Source organism: Sarcophilus harrisii, chromosome 3 (genome assembly GCF_902635505.1).
Source record: "Sarcophilus harrisii chromosome 3, mSarHar1.11, whole genome shotgun sequence".
In the NCBI taxonomy this organism is placed as follows: Eukaryota; Metazoa; Chordata; class Mammalia; order Dasyuromorphia; family Dasyuridae; genus Sarcophilus; species Sarcophilus harrisii.
In genome coordinates this window covers 599,066,654-599,086,766 of record NC_045428.1, presented here as the reverse complement: position 1 = coordinate 599,086,766, position 20,113 = coordinate 599,066,654, and the positions used below count along the sequence as shown (strand labels likewise).

General features: G+C 35.9%; 1 pseudogene; it reads right to left on the bottom strand.

Moving 5' to 3' along the window:
• Positions 1 to 245: 245 nt before the first annotated feature.
• Positions 246 to 18,098, bottom strand: LOC100929142 (annotated as a pseudogene).
• Positions 18,099 to 20,113: the final 2,015 nt, after the last annotated feature.

The following is a 20,113-nucleotide window of genomic DNA, read 5'->3' as shown; positions in this document are numbered from 1 at the left end:
GTATGATCATGATCAATGCAATTAACTTTGCTAGCAGTCATCAGCTCTGCCATCTGTAAAATTAAGAAGGAATTGGAATAGATTTCAAATGTCACATCCAAAAATTCCACAAATTAGTGGTCATTTCCCCTTTCTAAATAAAAGATTTTGCATACTCAGCAAGTGTGCACTGACTGAATTTCTCTCTAATAAAAATAATCTTACGATGTCTTTTGTCAATCTTTTTTCATATTCTTTGAATTAAAAAGGTTCCTTTCCAATATGAATTCTCTGGTGTACAGCAAGGTTTCCTTTTTGCCTAAATGCTTTTCCACACTCAGAACATTTATAAGACTTCTCTCCAGTATGAATTCTGTGATGTATAGTAAGGTATCTCTTCTCTTTGAAGGCTTTACCACATTCATTGCATTTATAGGATTTCTCTCCAGTATGAACTCTCTGATGATCATTAAGGGTTCCTCTCTGTCTAAAGGCTTTACCACATTCATTACATATATAGGGTTTCTCTCCAGTATGAATTCTATGATGCATAGTAAGACCTGAGTTGGAGCTAAATGCTTTGCCACATTCATTACATTTATAGGACTTCTCTCCTGTGTGAACTTTCATGTGGATAGTAAGGTAACCTTTGTCTGTGAAGGCTTTCCCACATATATTACATATAAATGGTTTTTCCCCAGTATGAATTCTGTGATGTACAGCAAGGTATCCCTTATCTCTGAAGGCTTTCCCACATACACTACATTTGTAAGATTTCTCTCCAGTATGAATTTTCTGATGTATAGTAAGGTATCCCTTGTCTGTAAAAGCTTTTTCACACACATTACACTTAAATGGTTTTTCTCCAGTATGAATTCTCTGATGTACAATAAGATATCCCTTATCCCTAAAGGCTTTCCCACATATGTTACATTTAAATGGTTTTTCTCCAGTATGAATTTTCTGATGTACAGCAAGATTCCCCTTCTGCCTAAAAGCTTTCCCACATTCATTACATTTATAGGATTTCTCTCCAGTATGAATTTTCTGATGTATAGTAAGGTGTCCTCTCTCTCTGAAGGCTTTTCCACATACATTACATAAATAGGATTTCTCTCCAGTATGGATTTTTTGATGTATCATGAGGTATCCCCTATCTCTGAAGGCTTTCCCACATTCATTACATTTATAGGATTTCTCTCCAGTATGCATTTTCTGGTGATCAGTAAGGTGTCCTCTTTGTCTAAAGGCTTTCTCACAATTATTACACTTATAGGGTTTTTCTCCGGTATGAATTCTCTGGTGTATAGTAAGGACTGAGTAGGATATGAATGCTTTTCCACATTCAATGCATTTATAAGATTTTTCTCCAGTATGAATTTTCTGATGCAAATTAAGGCTTCCCCTCTGGCTGAAGGCTTTCCCACATTCATTACATTTATAGGATTTCTCTCCAGTATGAATTTTAAGGTGTATTGTAAGGTATCTTCTCTCTCTGAATGCTTTCCCACATTCAGTACATTTATATGGTTTTAATCCTGTATGAATTCTTTCATGTACAGTAAGATATGAGTTATAATTGAAAGTTTTCCCACATTGGTTACACTGATAGGATTTCTCTCCATTCGAATTTCTTGGCTGTATACTAAGGCCTGAGTTATAGCTGAAGGCTTTTTCACATTCATTACACTGATAGGATTTTTCTCCAGTCTGAATTCCCTGATGTACAATAAGATGTTCCATCTGCCTGAAGGTTTCACCACATTCATTAGTATTTATTGTGAGTCTTCTCATGGATGACTCTCCCAAATAATTTCCCTCCTCTAGAGTTGAGTCCTTGGTTTCACATGTACTCTCCTGATAAAGGGGACCTGAAAGAAATAAGATAATATAAATAATTCCTTCTCTTTGTTCTAAAAGGATATTATTGATATCTAAAAGATAAATTACATCATTTAGAATGATAGTCAAGTGGTTCTCTTCAACAACGAGAGGATTCAAACCAGTTCCACTTGTATCTACACCCAGAGAGAGAACCATGGGAACAAGAGTGTGGAACACAACATAGCATTGTCACTCTCTCTGTTGTTATTTGCTTGCATTTTGTTTTCTTTCTCAGTTTTTCTTTTCCTCCCTTCTTAATTTGATTTTTCATGTGCAGCAAGATAATTGTATAAATATGTATACATATATTGGATTTAACATGTATTTCGACATATTTAACTGTATTAGACTACCTGACATTTAAAGAAGGGGGTAGGAGGAAAAAGGGGAAAATTTGGAACAAAAGGTTTTGCAAGGGTCAATGTTGAAAAAATTACCGATGCATATGCTTTGTAAATAAATAATTGGAAATAAATTTAAAAAAAAGAATGATAGTCAATATGTAAACAGTAGTGACAGGGAACTAAAAAACTAAAGTGTTTAAAATAATTAGGTGGTCAATACAAAAGGAATTCCCATCTATTTTAAGGCATCTATAAATATCAGAATAACTGTTAGTATGCTAGCTTAGGGAAAATGTCTAAATTTCAAGAAAGCTAAAACTTAGTTCTGGCAATTAACATTTTCTAATCCTAATCTAATTCTGATCTCTGCATGAAAACAAAACCATCCTGAAAAGAGTAATGGTCCTAAAATCAGAGGACATGGATTTAAATCCCACCTTTGAAACTATTTGTATGAATTTGAGCAAATTATTTAACCTCTCCGGGCCTCAGTTCCCTCATCTATAAATCGAATATATAGCATTTCAAGTCTTATTGAGACAAATGATCTTTGAACTGGATGGCTGATGAACATTCAAAATGAAAGCACTGATGAAATGAAAGCCCAGCACAGTTTGAAAATGAATAAATAATGTAAAACTAACCTTGTCTCTCATGACCTTATTAGTGAAGACACTATAAACATTTTTTTTTAATTTATTTAATAGCCTTTTATTTACAGGTTATATGCACGGATAACTTAACAGCATTAACAATTGCCAAACCTCTTGTTCCAATTTTTCACCTCTTACCCCCCCACCCCCTCCCCTAGATGGCAGGATGACCCAGTAGATGTTAAATACATTAAAATATAAATTAGATACACAATAAGTATACATGACCAAAACATTATTTTGCTGTATAAAAAGAATCAGACTCTGAAATATTGTACAATTAGCTTGTGAAGGAAATCAAAAATGCAGGTGGGCATAAATATAGGGATTGGGAATTCAATGTAATGGTTTTTAGTTATCTCCCAAAGTTCTTTGTCTGGGCATAGTTGGTTCAGTTCATTACTGCTCCATTGGAAATGATTTGGTTGATCTCGTTTCTGAGGATGGCCAGGTCCATCAGAACTGGTCATCATATAGTATTGTTGTTGAAGTATATAATGATCTCCTGGTCCTGCTCATTTCAGGTCCATCAGAACTGGTCATCATATTCCAGGCCTTTCTGAAATCATCCTGTTGGTCATTTCTTACAGAACAGTAATATTCCATAATATTCATATACCACAATTTATTCAGCCATTCTCCAATTGATGGACATCCATTCAGTATAAACATTTAATATTTAAATTTCAGCAAGGTATTGGATGTCAATGGTTAGAAAAATATAGGTTGGATGATAGAAGAGCTAGAAGGATTTAGGCACTCTGAATAATTTTAATCAAAGATTTCTTTATTAATGGGCTACTAGAAACCTAAATAAGATTCTCAATAATTGGCCAATCCTTGTTATGCATTTTTTGTCAAAAACCTACATCAGAAGCTCTTAATATGCCTTCCAATGATCTCCAAAGAATCTGTGGATTGCTAGATTCACTCTCCCCATCCCCTGCTACTCACGGAGGGTATAAATTTCTGCGTGAAAAAGTTATTCTAATTTCTAACTGAAAATGAGCATTTTAAAAAACATTATGAATGTAGGAAACACATTTTGGGAAGGGGTTCACAGTCTTCCCCAGTCCTGTTACGGGATCTGTGGCACAAAATGAGTCAAAAATTATTCTGTCCTAATGAAATTATTTTCATTCATTATGAATTTATAATAAACCAAAAAATACCATATATAAGTGCTTACTAGGGCCAGGAGATCCTTATATACTTCAATAACAATACTATATGATGATCAATTCTGATGGACCTGGCCATCCTCAGCAATGAGATGAACCAAATCAGTTCCAATGGAGCAGTAATGAACTGAACCAGCTACGCCCAGCAAAAGAACTCTGGGAGATGAGTGTGAACCATTACATAGAATTCCTAATCCCTATATTTTTGCCTGCCTGCATTTTGGATTTCCTTCACAGGCTAATTGTACAATATTTCAGAGTCCGATGCTTTTTGTACAGCAAAATAACTGTTTGGTCATGTATACTTATTGTGTATCTAATTTATACTCTAATATATTTAACATCTACTGGTCATCCTGCCAGCTAGGGGAGGGGGTGGGGGGAAGGAGGGGAAAAATTGGAACAAAAGGTTTGGCAATTGTCAATGTTGTAAAATTACCCATACATATAACTTGTAAATAAAAAGCTATGAAATTAAAAAATAATAATAAGTGCTTACTGACTGACTGATTGCTGTTAAATGAAAACTCCTTAGGAAAATGGAAAAGATGTTTAGGTAAGAAATATATATCTCACAACATATAAGAAGTTCCAAATGGTTATACAACCCAAATACAAAAAAGTCATCAAAGGGTATATGTTTTGTTTCCACTTCTTTACTACTACAAAAAGTTCTGTTATAAATATTTTGGTTGATATGACAAATTGCTTTTTTCTTTTGGTCTTGATTTAGCTGTAGTAGATAAAATATACTGGGATGTCAAAGGTCAAAAATTATGGATACACCAGTCATTTTCTTAGCATAATACCAAAGCTGCAAATTTTATAGCACTATTTTCTGTAGTACCAAAGAACTGGGGAAAAAATGTCCATTGATTGGGGAATGGCTAACCTACAATGTAGGAATTTAATGGAATGTTCTAAGTATTTTGTACAGTGAACTGGTTGCACAGTAGACTAGACTTGGAATCAGAAAGATCTGAGTTCAAATCTCACTTCACACTCTTACTGTGTTAAATGTGGATAAATCACTTCCCTTATCTGTAAAATGTTAACTAACTCAAAATCCAAAGCAATCCCAATAGACTTTGGACAGAAAATGCCATCTGCATCCAGAAAAAGATCTAAGGAGACTGAATATAAATCAGCACATGCTATGTTCAATTCTCTTTTCTTTTTTTTTAATCTCTCCCATGGTTTTTCCCTTTTACTCTGATTTTTCTCTCCTAACATGATTCATAAAGCAATGTGTATTGAAAATAAACTTTAAGACTTACATGAACTGATGCTCAGTAAAACGAGCAGGACCAGGAGATCCTTATATACTTCAACAACAATACTATATGATGACCAGTTCTGATGGACCTGGCCATCCTCAGCAATGAGATCAACCAAATCATTTCCAATGGAACAGTAATGAACTGAACCAGCTACGCCCAGAGAAAGAACTCTGGGAGATGACTAAAAACCATTACATTGAATTCCCAATCCCTATATTTTTCCCCACCTGCATTTTTGATTTCCTTCACAAGCTAATTGTACAATATTTCAGAGTCTGATTCTTTTTGTACAGCAAAATAACAGTTTGGTCATGTATACTTATTGTGTATCTAATTTATATTTTAATATATTTAAACATCTACTGGTCCCTGCCATCTGGGGGAGGGGGTGGGGGTAAGAGGTGAAAAATTGGAACAAGAGGTTTGGCAATTGTTAATGCTGTAAAGTTACCCATACATATAACCTGTAAATAAAAGGCTATTAAAAATAAATAAATAAATAAACTTAAAAAAAATTTTTTTAAACTAACTCAAAAAGCTGTTGCGAAGATCAATTGAGATAATATATATAATATTCTTCACAAACACTGGAGCATTTTATAAACACTAGCTATTAATCCTCTTAATGTGCTGTCAAACAGTGAATATGAATTCAGAAAAGTATATTAAAACTCAGAAAAGCAATATACATAACTGTATCATGTAAATAGAAAGAACAAAAAAAATAATAATAATAATGATCAAGCTTGACACCAAAGAAAAAAGACTGCATCTGTCTCCTATTTTTCTATAGATATGTAGGGACTATGAGTGTATATCTCTACATATAATGTTGGATTTGGTTCAATCAGCAAAAATTTATTAAGTACATACAATGTGTTAGGCACTTACACAGGTGTTAGAGATACAATTAAATTGAAAGAAATAATCCATACTTTAAAAATCTTACATTTTAAAGGGAAAGATAAGTGAGGGATAAGTATATATATATATATATATATATATATGTATATGTATATAAAAGTAATTAAATATAATTTGAGAGAGAAAGGACTGGTGTGCAAAGAAAATGTTTCATTCAGAAAATACCTGAGCTATGTCTTAAAAAAAGAGAGAGGTTCAATGAGGAAAAGCTTATACTCCAGATATTAGAGTAGCCACTGCAAAGGCATGAAAACAGAATACAAAGAGTTTTGAAGGAGGAACAAAGAGAAGACCAGTTTAACTGGATGGAAGACAGCTGGAAGAGGAATAACATTCAATGAGACTAGAAAGACAGGTTGGGTCCAGATTGTAAAGGATTAAATCTATACAAAGAAGTTTATATTTTCTCCTAGAGGCCATTGGAAATTGATAGAAGTTACTGGAGTTGATTGTGCAAGGGAGTCACATGATCAGATCTTCATTTTAAAAAAATCATTTGGGCATCTATTTGTAGGATGGAATGGAGTAGTGAAATACTTGAAGCAGGTAATTTGGAGAGTATTACCATAATCTGTGATTCAGGCCTAGACTAAGATTTCCATTCTCTGTGAATAGAAATATTCTCTGTGAATAGAAAGAAGGGATCAGATATAAAACACAAACAGCAAGATTTGGAAACTATTTAGATATGTGCAGTGATGCAGAGTCCCATGACATTGCCAAGATTGCAAACCTGAGGCTGTGGATGGATGGTGCTTCCTCTACCAGATCAATGAAAACTCTGGAAGAGGGAAAGATTCAGCGAAAAAGATGAGTTCAGTTTTAAGATGTTTAGTTCAACATCTCAAAGTTCAAAGTGCAATAAAGTCAAATTCTGGAAGAGAAAAACTGGAGAAAAGATAACTAATTTGATTTTAGTAGTTTAGGATGTCTCTATAACATTTAACTGGTGGATTAGGCAGCAAAGGAGATTGAGAAAGAGCAGTCAGACTGGTAGAAAATATATATAAAGGAAGACCAATGACACAAAATCCCAGACAAGAGATAGCATTCTAGAGGACAGGGTATACAACAGTATCAAATACAACAGATAGGTCAAGAAGTACTAAGTCTAAGAAAAGACCATATGATCTGGCAACTAAAAGATTATGGGTAACTTTGAATGGGCAATGATGTAGGGAAGCGATATAGGCAGAAACTGAACTGCAAAGGGTTGGAGAGAAAGAAGTAAATGGAGGCAGTAACTAGAGTCAACTTTTCCAAAGAGTTTGGCTGAGAAAAGGAGGAAAGATGGAGAACAAGCACTTGAAGGGATGATAGTAAGGTTTTTTCAAGTGTATGTGTAGAGGGGCTTGACTTGGCAAAATGACTACTTCTCTAAGACTGGAGAAAAAGAAGAAAGTGGGAGATAATAATTGATTTTAAGATAAAGAGAACTGGAAAACAAGCTCACATAAAAAATCTACATTTTTTCAGTAAAGTGAGAGTCAAGGTCCTCAGCTGAGAAAGAAAAGGGAGAAGGTGTGTTAAGAAGGGGAAAGAAAGATTAGAATAGCTTCTGTGGAGAATCAGAGATAGAATCAAATACAGAGGAATAAAAAGACTGCCCTTCTGCAAAGGGCAATTGAGGTTGAATAATATGAATTTGTAATGTCACAAGTCAATATGGTGATAAGACCTCCCCCAGCTTCATTCAGAAGCTCTAATATGCTCATTAGTTTTGTTAATTTGACATTTCTCTCTCTCTTCCTTTTCTTTTCCCTCTTCCTCTTTTGTTATAAGATGGCTCTCTAGGAGAGAGAGAGAAGGGGATATATTGGGCAATGAAGGCAATGTAAAAATAAAATATATCCATAAAAATTTTCAATGAATTCAGCAAGGTGGGGCTAAAAAACAAGTAAATAAATAGAGTAAAATTTAATGAAGATGAAGTGTAATGCTTTGGATTTAGGTTTAAAACATTATTTGCATCATTACAGGATAAGAAGTCCTGGTTTGAGAACAGATCATGTTCAAAAATTTCTGTTTTGGTTTACTACAAGTTCAACAGCTTATAATGACCTAGAAAAAAAATCCAAATTAAAAATTTTAGGGATAGAGACTGGCCTTGAGATTTTATTGAAACAGACTAGTCTCCTCCAGAACTTCCTTCACTAATGAATAACTGGAAGATTAACTGACCTTCCAAGGGCACAAAAGCTATAGGTGTTATAGACAGGACAAGAATCTGGGTCTTCCTGCCTCTGAGACCAACTCTCTATCAAGTGTATACACCACATTGCCGCGAAATCGAACTGAATCTTAGGTTGAAATAATGGACACGTAGTGAGTAATCAGATCAACCCAAATTAGCTGATTAACTATAGTTTCTACTGTTCAGACCATATTTGGAATTTATGAGCAATTCTCTATACCGTATGTCTTTTGAATATTGCATTAAGAAATTGAAGTTGTCCAGAGAAATGGTAATAGGATACAGAATAATCAAGAAACTTTTTTTTTTTGCAGATTTATTTCACCTGTATACTATTTGTTGGCTTTCTCAAGATAGAAACATTTTTTTGAGAAATGAATGAAAAAACTGGGATGGTTTAGCTTTTAGATATATTTATAAATACATTTTAATATATTTAGAGGCTACACTATTTTCTTCTACTTGAGGGGCTAACTTATTAGAAGAAATACCATAGAGGTAATTCAGAGCAGTTCCAATGGTCTTGTGATGAAGAAAGCCATCTGCAACCAGAGAGAGGACAGTGGGAACTGAATGTGGATCAAAACATAGTATTTTCACTCTTTTTTGTTGTCATTTGCTTGCATTTTGTTTTCTTTCTCATTTTTTTTTCTTTTTAATCTGATTTTTCTTGTGCAGCACGATATTTGTAGAAATGTGTACAGAGAGACTGCACATGTTCAACATATTCAGCAAGCTGCTGACTAGAGGAGAGGATGAGGAAAAGGGAGGGGGAAAAATTAAAACACAGGCTTTTGTAGAGGTGAATGTAGAAAATTATCTATGTATACATTTTGAAAATAAAAAGCTTTAATAAAAAAAAAGAGCTATCAGACTTAATATTACTTCTATAAAGCAAAACTAGGGTCAATCAATGTCTAAAATCTATGTGGAAAAAATGCTAGACCCAAGATCAATTAACTAACAGGCATTTACTAAGTATTCTTCTGTTCAGGGCCTTTGCCATGATACAACAAGATAGAGCAAAACTATGGTGAAACCCCAAACAAAGCTCTTGAATTAGTTCTTGAAAGAGGGGCACAGGGAAGGATGGCAAAAAATAAGTTGGAAAATATGGATGAGGGCATCAAGAAATAAAAGTGAAAGACTGGTAAATTAATTAAAAGTCACTGACCTAAATATTATAACACTTTGTTTCAAAACAAGTCTGAATGTCATAAAACTGCCACTAAAAAACATTCTATGTGTAGGAACAATAGATATAGAAACAAATGAATAACTACTGTATACAAACATAACAAAAAGAAAATCATTTTTGGAAGGCACAAACAATTAAAAGGGATCAGGAAAGGTGTCACATGTGACTGGTACTTGAGCTGAGACTTGAGGGGAAGACAGGTAGGTGCCATGGCACAGAACTCAGGACCTGAAGAGAGGAAGTCTCATCTTCCCGAGTTCAAATCTGGCCTCAGATACTTACTAGCTGTGTGACACTGGGCAAGTCACTTAACTTTGTTTGCATCAATTTCCTCCTATGTAAAATGACCTGGAGAAGGACATGGCAAACCATTCCATTATCTTTGCCAAAAAAACACACAAAATAGGATCATGAAGAGTCGGACACAACTAAAAATGACTAAACTAAAAATATATCTTTAGTAGGCAGGATAATATTTTTTATTATTATGCAATATTATTATAACTATCCCTGAATTAGCTGTTTGCATACAATCATATCAGAGCAGGTAGATAAAGTATCAGATAAAGTACTAAAGCCAAGAAGATTCATCCTAAATTCAAATCTGGCCTCAGACACTTATTAGCTATATGACTATGAACAAGTTATTTAACCCTGTCTACTTCAGTTCCTTATCTGTAAAATAAGCTGGAGAAAGAAATGACAAACTAGTATCTCTGCCAAGAAAACCTCAAACAGGGTTACAAAGAGTTGGATATAAACAAACAACAGGAAACAATCAAACCACCAACTTAAAACTAACATCAGAATGAAACGAAAGATTAATGATAGAAAATATATGGTATGGAAATCAAATGCTAAATTTTTAACAATTTAAACAAATCTGAAATCAAAAATGCGAAATGGACAACTGAAATCATATTACAGGTTATAATAACTTAATAAATTTGACCAATGTATATTAATTGTCATAGCAGCAGAAAAGGTATATTTTCCCTATCAAGGACAGTGAAATCACAATATTTAAATCTTAATGTCCGTTATGAATTTGCTTCTAAGGGAATGAGAAATAGCCCCAAATAAGAGCAGGAAAAGCAGCCAGATTGTAACAAATTTATCTATAGAACACTGCTAGAGGTAACACAAATGTGAGGGTGTAAAGGAACAGATACACTAACTATTTCAAAGGAGATTACCAATAGTATGAGGAAAATCCCAAATCTTACTAATACTGAAAAAAGCTGACTCAGAGATCAATGACTATTCATCTAAATGTCTTCTGGGTTGGTCTTCAAAATTCTCCCTACTCCTTACCCCCATTTCAGTCTATCTTCTACTTAGCTTCTCAACATGATTTAATGAGCAGGTCTGACCATGTCACTCCATTCAATAAACTCCAATGACTCCCCCACCTTCACTATCTCCAAGATCAAATATAAAATCTTATTTGGCTTTGGAGCCCTTCATAATCTGTTCCATTCCTATGTATCCAGTTTTATTACATCCTTTTGTATACACTACAATTCAGTAACTAGCTTCCTTGCTATCCCTCACATTTGACAGTTCATCTCCCCACTCTATTTTTCAAATAAATAAAAACTTGGAATTCTCTCCATTCTTAATTCTACTTCCTGATTTCCTTCAAGTCTCGGATAAAATTCCATCTTCTGCAAGAAGCCATTCCTAATCTCCTTTACTACCAGTGCCTAAGATTACTTCTGTATATGTAGGAATGTATATGTTTACATATGTATGTATGTATATGTATATGTGTAATCACACACTATATATATATCTGGTTTGTAGATAATTGTTTATATGCTGTCTCCCCATTAGACTGTGAACTCCTTAAGAGTAGAAATGTTTTTGCACATTACCCAGCCCATAGTAAGAACTTTATAAATGCTTAACTTAACTCCTCTACCATTTATACAAAATTCTAATTAGTCATCAGTACATTAACCAAGGATGTCCTTGAGAAGGGTATTAAAATAAAATAAGCAATATTCAATAATGAATCATATTGTTTACCATTTTAAAATTTGTTGATAGGGAGAATTTAAGATCCCATCTGTGCTTAATGTCAATTATGTAAAAACATTTGATTGGGCTAGGCAAAATGTCACCATAAAAAAATCTAATTTCCATTAAAATCATTCAAGATATCTTAAAAAGTTCTAATTAAAGAAATGACTTTGTTGGATGACCCTCTGATCATAAATATTAGCTAAGACATAAAAGAAAGAGTAGACCTGTTTGTTAAAAATTTTTTCCCACTGTGATGAAAGAGATCTATCCTGGAGACTAAATTTAAAGGGGGTTCCCTTGTGTATCATCTTCTTTGTCAATGATGTTGTGTAGGTTACATGTTCCAGAACAATATCACGGCTTCCATGGAAAGAAGCTCTCATTCAAAACTAATGTGATCATCCACTCTAAGTAAATGAAAAATGCTTAACTGTCCAAACATAAGGATAGGCAGTTTGTAGATCTTGTTCATCAATATATATATTTGGAACATATAATATAGAAGAAACTGGGCCTAGAATCCAACAAGAGAAGAGCAAGATAGACTGCCTCTGAGAAACTGCATATATACTTGTCATGAAAGCAAAGGTCTATCTTTTTAACATTCTATCAATGTTGCTATATGGCAAAGAAATATAAAATACTAAAGCCTCTAAAGAATTAAAAATGAGTCTCACACAGAGAGCAGGTAAAGGACCATCGTGTATGCCCCCAAATGCATACATTAGATGTGGGAGTAAGATAATCTGGGATCCAGTTCTACTCTCTCTAGTCATAAGATCCTGACCAAGCCATTTTCCTACCTTTTCTGTTTGGATCTCTAAAATGGGAGGCTTAGATTAAATCAACTCAAAGTCTTTTTACAGTTCTAATTTCAAATGGAAAATAATTTAAAATTGAAGCTAAGTGACAAAGGGAACTTATCTCAAAAATATTCCTCACAAAACACTAGAAGCAATTAATGACAGCAATTGTTTAATAAATCAGAAGTTCTGGTCCCAACCGCTTAGTTAAAGGTGACAAAATTCTTGTCTCCTGATTTCACTTACTTGCAGAGAAGTTTCTTGAAACTTCTTTCAGCAACATCAACCATTGTGCTTCACCCATTTCTAGTCGGGAAATCATCTCTGGTTTGCAAATTGGAAATCCTGCTCATGGGAAAAGAAATAGGAAAATGCTGGGTACAAAGGATCAATAAAGAATTCAATCCTAATCCCTTTATCTTACAGGGAAAGAGAGAAACCTAGGAAGTCTAGGGGTGATAACCATGCATCTCTGAAGGACACCACAGAAAGTATGGAATGAAACCAAGGAGTTATTTTGGCTCATAAAGAAAATAATTTAACTTGACTTAATCCATCACTAGTATTGGACTCTGAGCTTTAGGAGAGAATATCCAACTAAGGGGAACAGAGAATGGGGGAAATCAATATCACGATCAAGATAATGATGCTATGGATTTCCACTGAACAAAAAAAGTACTTTCATCTAGGAACAGAAAATCCTTTTGTCTTTTAACCAAAAAGATCAAAAAGAGAGCAGGAATAACTCTACTTTCAAAATAATCTTGAACTGGGGGCAGCTAGGTGGCACTGTGGATGGAGCACCAGCCCTAAAAGTCAGGAAGACCTGACTTCAAATCTGGCTTCAGACAGTTAACACTTCCTAGCTGTGTGACCCTAGGCAAGTCACAAAACCCCAAATGCCTTAGCAAAAAAGAAAAAGAAAATCATCTCAAAATATTCTTGAACATCCTGAAAAACTGAAATAAAACTCAATAAGTTTCTTTAGTCTTTCTAGCTATGAAGTAAATGTAAAGGTTCTGTCCTAATTCTGATTCTGAACCATGGAGAGAAAACAGTCCTTACTATATTTTAACATCTACGGGTCATCCTGACATTTAGGGGAGGGGGTGGGGGGGTAAGAGGTGAAAAATTGGAACAAGAGGTTTGGCAATTGTTAATGCTGTAAAGTTACCTATGTATATATCCTGTAAATATAAGGCTATTAAATAAAAAAAATTTAAAAAAAAAAAAAAAAAAAAAAAAAAAAAAAAAAGAGAAAACAGTCCTTACCAAGGAAGATAAAGTTTTGATAGTTCTCCAGCATCACATCCTTGTACAAGTCCCTCTGAGCAGGGCCCAGGTGATCCCACTCCTCCTGGGTGAAGTCCACGGTGACATCCTTGAAGGTCATTGATTGCTGAAATATCAAATACATTTCTGCTCACCCAAAAGTGGTTCCTTGCATCATCTTCAAACAAGACAGAGTTCAGAGGTTGCTTTAAGTTTTTCTTATAACACTGAATTTTGGCATTGCAAGACGATTATAAGGGTCTATTATGTGTGTGTATATATATATGCAGTTTCACTGCACTGTTCAAACATTAGCTTCCAAATTGAATTTGATTAGTGCAGATCACTCTTCAACTTTCAAACCACATGGTATAATAAACATACCTCCCAGCAGCAATCGCACTTCTAGTCTTATTTGATATATGTAGCATAGTAATTATTCTCCAATACCAAGCAGTTTTTTCTAATGAGCACCTAACATTGTGTCATTATGAAGAGAAAGAAAGTAACAATCTCCATGATTAAAAAAAAAGGTGAAAAGATGGGGGGGGGGGGGGGTCTAGTCTTTACTATGTTGCTTAACTGAGCTGGGTCAAAGGAAATATGTTACAAAATCAAAAAGTGGCTTGGCAGCTTGTCTGCCATGTGGAGCCTCCTGTCTCTCTCCACCTCAGGGAGAGATGTGCATGAAGCTGCCAGGCTACAGCTACACAGGTTACTATGTGGTAAATGTTTGACATGTGGTGAGGACAACAGACCCTTTCTCTTTCCCTCTTGCCAGCAAACATGTCAGAATATCTCCTATCCTGCCAAAATTCATGGCTTGGCTCTCCCAGGGCTTCTAGAAAAAGCCTTCAGTATTTACTGTCTCCATTCTTCAGTTCCACACATGGTTTCCGGTCCTATGACTTCTGAAATAACCCTCTAGGCTTCTCTTTGGCTGAATCCACTAGCTTTTCCTCCATTCTCACTATTCTTAACCTCTCTGAGTAGTCTGGCATTCCTGACAACACTTTTTTCTGGATAGTCACACCTTGCCAAGGTTACATAACATACTTGTAAAGTTCTCTTTCTGCCAACTGGACCAATACTATCGGTTTCCTTTACTCTTACTCATGTCAACCATCACCTTTAAAATGATTCTTTTCTTACCGTGAACTTGACAAACAACAACAAACAAACATTGCCAAAGAAAAAGAACAGAAAAGAGGAAACCATGAATCTCTACTATGTATATGGTAGTTTTTATTGTGAACTGTGTTAATATATTTTGTTATATATTTGTTATATATAACACATGTAACATGCGTTAAATATATTTTACATAGATATATATAATTCACAATTATATATCAAGACTTCACAATAACACTGCCTTGCTTGTCTGTTCCCGTCTGAATTTCTTCCTCAAGCATGAAGCTATTACTGATATTCTTTACTACTACAATCCTCCTTGCCAGAAATAAACTAGTATGTACTTTGTATTTGTTCTATATAAACATGCTGTGGGCTCTAGCTACCTCGAGACCCAACTGCTGTATGTAGCTATGTTGAGGGTGGGCAGAAAGCATAGTAAGAATTTAACCATGTGAAGCAATTAAGAATGAAAGAGGGGAAGAAGATGAATAATGAGAAGAAGGCCAGAAAAAACAAGGTTGTAAACTCTATGGGGATGGGATAGGGGAGACAGCTAGGTAAAGTGTTGGGCACGAAGTCAAGAAGACCCTTCTTCCTGAATTCAAATCTGGTCCTAGACACTTACTAGTTGTGTAATCTTAGGCAAGTCAGTTTTCCTTGTTTATCTCAGTTTGCTCATCTGTAAAATAAACTTCAGAAAGAAATGGCAAATCACTCAAATATTAACCCCCTAAGGGGAGCATAAAAAAAATCAGACACAACTTTAAAAAAATGACTGGACAAGAAATTTCCTTTCAGACAAGTCATTTTTTTGCTTCCCATTACCAGGCAAAATATTTCAATCTTAGAAATGAAAAATTTCTTATTATTCACAACTCTTTACAATCTAGATTAATAAGCATATGTTCTGTTACTATAGGCTAACAAATACTGCTTTCTATAGCTAGCTCACTTTCATGCATGATATGTCATGAAAGACTAAAGGGAAGGACATTCAATTTCCCTTTCCTCTCCTTCTCCACTATATACACATATACATTAGTCAAACTAAGAGAATGAAACCCAGTAACGTTAAAATGTTGGGCCACAGTTCCCTTTTATTGTCCTGACTCAGTTTTCCTAATTACAAGTGACTTATAAGTGGTCACACAGAAATTAAAGAAATTGGGATTCTGACCATCTTCCAACTCAAAAGTGTAGTGGAGTTTTTCCATCACATCACACTACCTCTGAACAAAGTCCTTACTCATAAAGTTTCTCCTACCTTAAATCGGCTTCTCCCAACTACAAGAACTTTTCCACAGTCATTTTAGCACACACCAAAATCTTAGCATGCAGCACTTGAATTATCATTTAGAATTTAGAATTATCACTCTAAAACCCAACTCTGAATTAATTTCTTACTCATCAAAATCTAATTTCTTATAAGAAATATTACCTTATGCCTCTCCCAACTCATTTTTAATACTTAAAAAGCAAAACAAAGAAATACATGGCTAACACTGTCAAGAGAGAAACAAGGAAATTATATCATGCTTAAAGGAATCACAGAAAATCAATACCAAACATATGCACCAAAATGCATAAAATCTAAATTCATAAAGAAAACGTTAGCTAAATTGCAAAAGATATAGATGGTAACATAATAATAAATGATTAATGCTTCTCTTTCAAAAGTGGGCAAACCTACCACAAAAAGGAAAACACAAAACTAAGCAAAATGATAGAGAATTTAGAAGTAAGAGATTTGACAATTACAGAATGAGAACATTAAAGAATGTGTTTTTCTCAATATTATATGGCATCTCCAAAGAAACAGACCATGTTTTAGGACATAAAGAGAAATCATAGGTAAATTTTTTGAATTAACAAAATAGAGGAGACATCAAATGAGGAAAAAACACACCTCAAATATCTCTAACATGGGTCTAATATTAGTAATGGAAATAGAAGCTCAAAAGGTATTCCAAGGATATACAAGATCAAAGTATGAGTATTCCCCAAAACAAGAAAATCACAAACTATTAACGACCATATGAATATGGAAGAATGTTCCAAATCACTAATAAGATAAATAGAAATAACCAAGCAGGACATTTGGGGAATTGTGCACACTAATTCATTGTTGGTTGAAATGTGAATTGATCCAAACATTCTGGAAGGCAATTTTTATATGAATATAACAGCATATGACTAAAATGCCCCTACTCTTTGTCCTCTGGGATTTCACTGCTGGAATATATACCCCAAGGAGGTCAATGACAAATACTAAAAATATCTGGAGTCGCACTTTCTGTAGTATCAAAAAACTGGAGATAAAAGTAGATGCCCCTGGAGTGGGGGATGGCTAATGCAATGGATTATTTGGCCCCAAGAAATGAAAAATACGATTGCGAGACTAACATGGAAGACTTCGATGAACCAATGGCACGTGAGTGCATAGTTACTACAATACAAAAGACCCAGCACCCGGCTCCCTCAGACTTTTCCCAGGGGTTACTTAGGCGGCCGAGTTAAGTTTTTTCCCTTCAGGAAAGGGTATCAAGGAAAGGAAGGCTCAGTTTGGGAAGTGCTGAGAATGAAAAAGCACAAGTTTGGGGGGTTAATTTGTTTGTTTGTTTTTAAAAGAAAAAGTGAGAAAACAAAATGCGTGTTTGACTTAAGCTCGGGTTCGGTCCGGCCTCTCCAGGGGACGGGCACCGGACACACTGCGAAGCCTCCACAGTCCCGGTTTCAAGCCGAGCCCAGGGCGAGGCCGAAGCCCCCCAGGCAGAATCAACATAAGTCCGGGGCCAGGAGCGCAACGAGGGCAAAGACAGCCCTGAGTGAATGAACCAATGACGGCCGAGGGCGGGGCGCGTCCCCTACATCCGCCACGCGCAGCCCCCCCTCCCAGGCATCCCCTCACCTCGAAGGGCCGGGCCGGCCGGGCCCCCTCGGGGAGGCTCCTCAAGGCCACCTCACCCTCAGGCGGGGCCCGCGCCCCGAGCGGGCCCCCCAGCCCCGAAGGACCCTCTACCCCGGCCCCACGACTCCCCGCGCTGACCCCCCGGGGCTCTGAAGCCGGCCCGGGACGGGGCTGGGCCGCCATCCCTCGCAGGAGGGCCCGGAGGGCAGCGGGGCGGGGGCGGGGCCGGGGTCTCTCAGAGAAGGGACCGAGCTGGGGCGGCCCAAGCCTACAGTCTGAGACAGAACACAGCTTCCGGTCTTAACCGGGACACTTCCGGCCGCACATGCCCAGTTCGGCTCACCGAGAGAAATCTTATGGAGGCAAGCCCCGCTGCCTTCTGGGAAATGTAGTCCCGGGAGTGGGGACGCTCTCTAGATGCTTGGTCTTCATTCTCGAAGAGGATCAAAATGACGTCACTATATTAGAGTCAAGTTACTGTCTGATCAGAGCTAGGAGACCGGAATGCTCGAAATGCCCCGCCCGTGGGCCCAAGTAGCTCATATGCACATTCGAGGAGGATGTCTTAACTTGGCTCCTCTGGCGCTCTCTTGAGCGCCTTCCCTTCTGCTTCGCTCACAGAGCACAGCATCCTCTCTGTGCTGGGCGGTCCCGCGCCGGGGTCTCCCACGTCATGCAGTCCATTCTAAAGTTCTTCAGAGAGACCCTGAGAGTGTCCTTGTGTCGCTTTTTCTGACTATCTTGTGAGCGATTGCCCTGTGTGAGTTCTTGACCAGGATGCATCAGGCTATTTAGAACAGTGTGGCTGCCCCAAAGGAATTGTGCTGTTTGAATGCTGGGCAGTTTAGGTGGAAAAACGACCTCAGCTTCTTAGTTTATTTGTTATCTTATCCTGCCCATGATCTTCAGGATCTTCCTAAGACAATTCCAGTGCAAGCGCTTCGGTTTTCTGGCTTGGTGCTAGTAGATTGCCCAGGTGTCACGGGCATACAACGGTGAGGTCAGCCCAGTGACTGTAGATTTGCAGTCCATTTAATACAAGTTTCTATTAAAAATATAGGGGTCAGCACTGTATGTACTGAAGTATTACTTTTAGCATCATTTATAGGGTATTACCAATTTATCTTGCTTTTTTCAGAACACTAAAAAGCACCATTAAACTTTCACCTCTCTGTCAATAAAAAGTTATTAAAAATTATTATTATTTAAAAAAAAATCTTTCACCTCTGTCAAACTGATCATGACAGTTTTGACATTTTTACAAGACCACTCACATTCATTCTTATTACTGAGCCTTGTTTCCATTTTCTATTCCTCTCTGTAGTAAACCAAAAGTGGATGCTGAGTTCCCCGTGCATTACTCTATTCAAACAAATCTGACTTTCTTTTCATTTGCATTATTGCCTTTTATTTTCGGAATTGCATTCTTCCAGACCCCTTTCTTTGATTTTTTTTCATTGATTCCCTTGATATTCTTGTTATTTTCTTTCTGCAAATGATTTTTTTCTAGATCTATAAAATAATTCTTTAGTATTTTGATGTTGCACTGAATAAATATATTTATGTAATTGCTATTGTCGTGTGTATTATATTGTCTTGGTCTACTCATGGGCAATTAATATTTCTGCAGGTTTCTAAGATTGTATTTTGTGTATCAAGGAATGGAAGGCTCACTTTGGGAACTGCAGAGGATGAAAAAACATAAAACTATTTTGTGATTGTGTGCAAATAATTCCTATGTGATTGACGCATTTTTTTACTTTATAAAATAAATTGTTTAGGTAAATTGGAAACAATTAGATTGAAATCAATTGATTAGTGAAAATAAGTCCAAAATTGTATAATAAGTCTATGGCAAGTTAAGGATAGAATTATTAAAGATAAAATTAAACAGGAATATGCATTAAAAAAGGATAAATATAGAAATAAAATAAGTGTGTGCACACCTAATAGAGGATGCTCAGACTAGAAAAGATCAAGTTATATTGAGTATATGACTTAAGAAGGTATAAAATACTGAAATCTTGAGAGAGAAAAAGAGAACTTGAAAAGTACTTAAAGAACAAAATAAATGAACTTCCTTTTGAGTGATTTGAAAGGAAATATAGGGGAAAAATTACATCCTGAGTCCTTCAGAAAAGTGCAGTCTCTATCAGATAGTTTTCTTAGTAGTGCAATTCATGTTAGATTCCTGTGCCATAGATGGGCTTTGGACGAATTCCGTGGGCATTGCTAAAATAGCTGGATGAATGCTTTTTCCAGTATCAAAGAAGTTAATTTTCAAGAAATAGATTTCTTCTTTAAAATCATCCAGCTTGCTAAAATCTG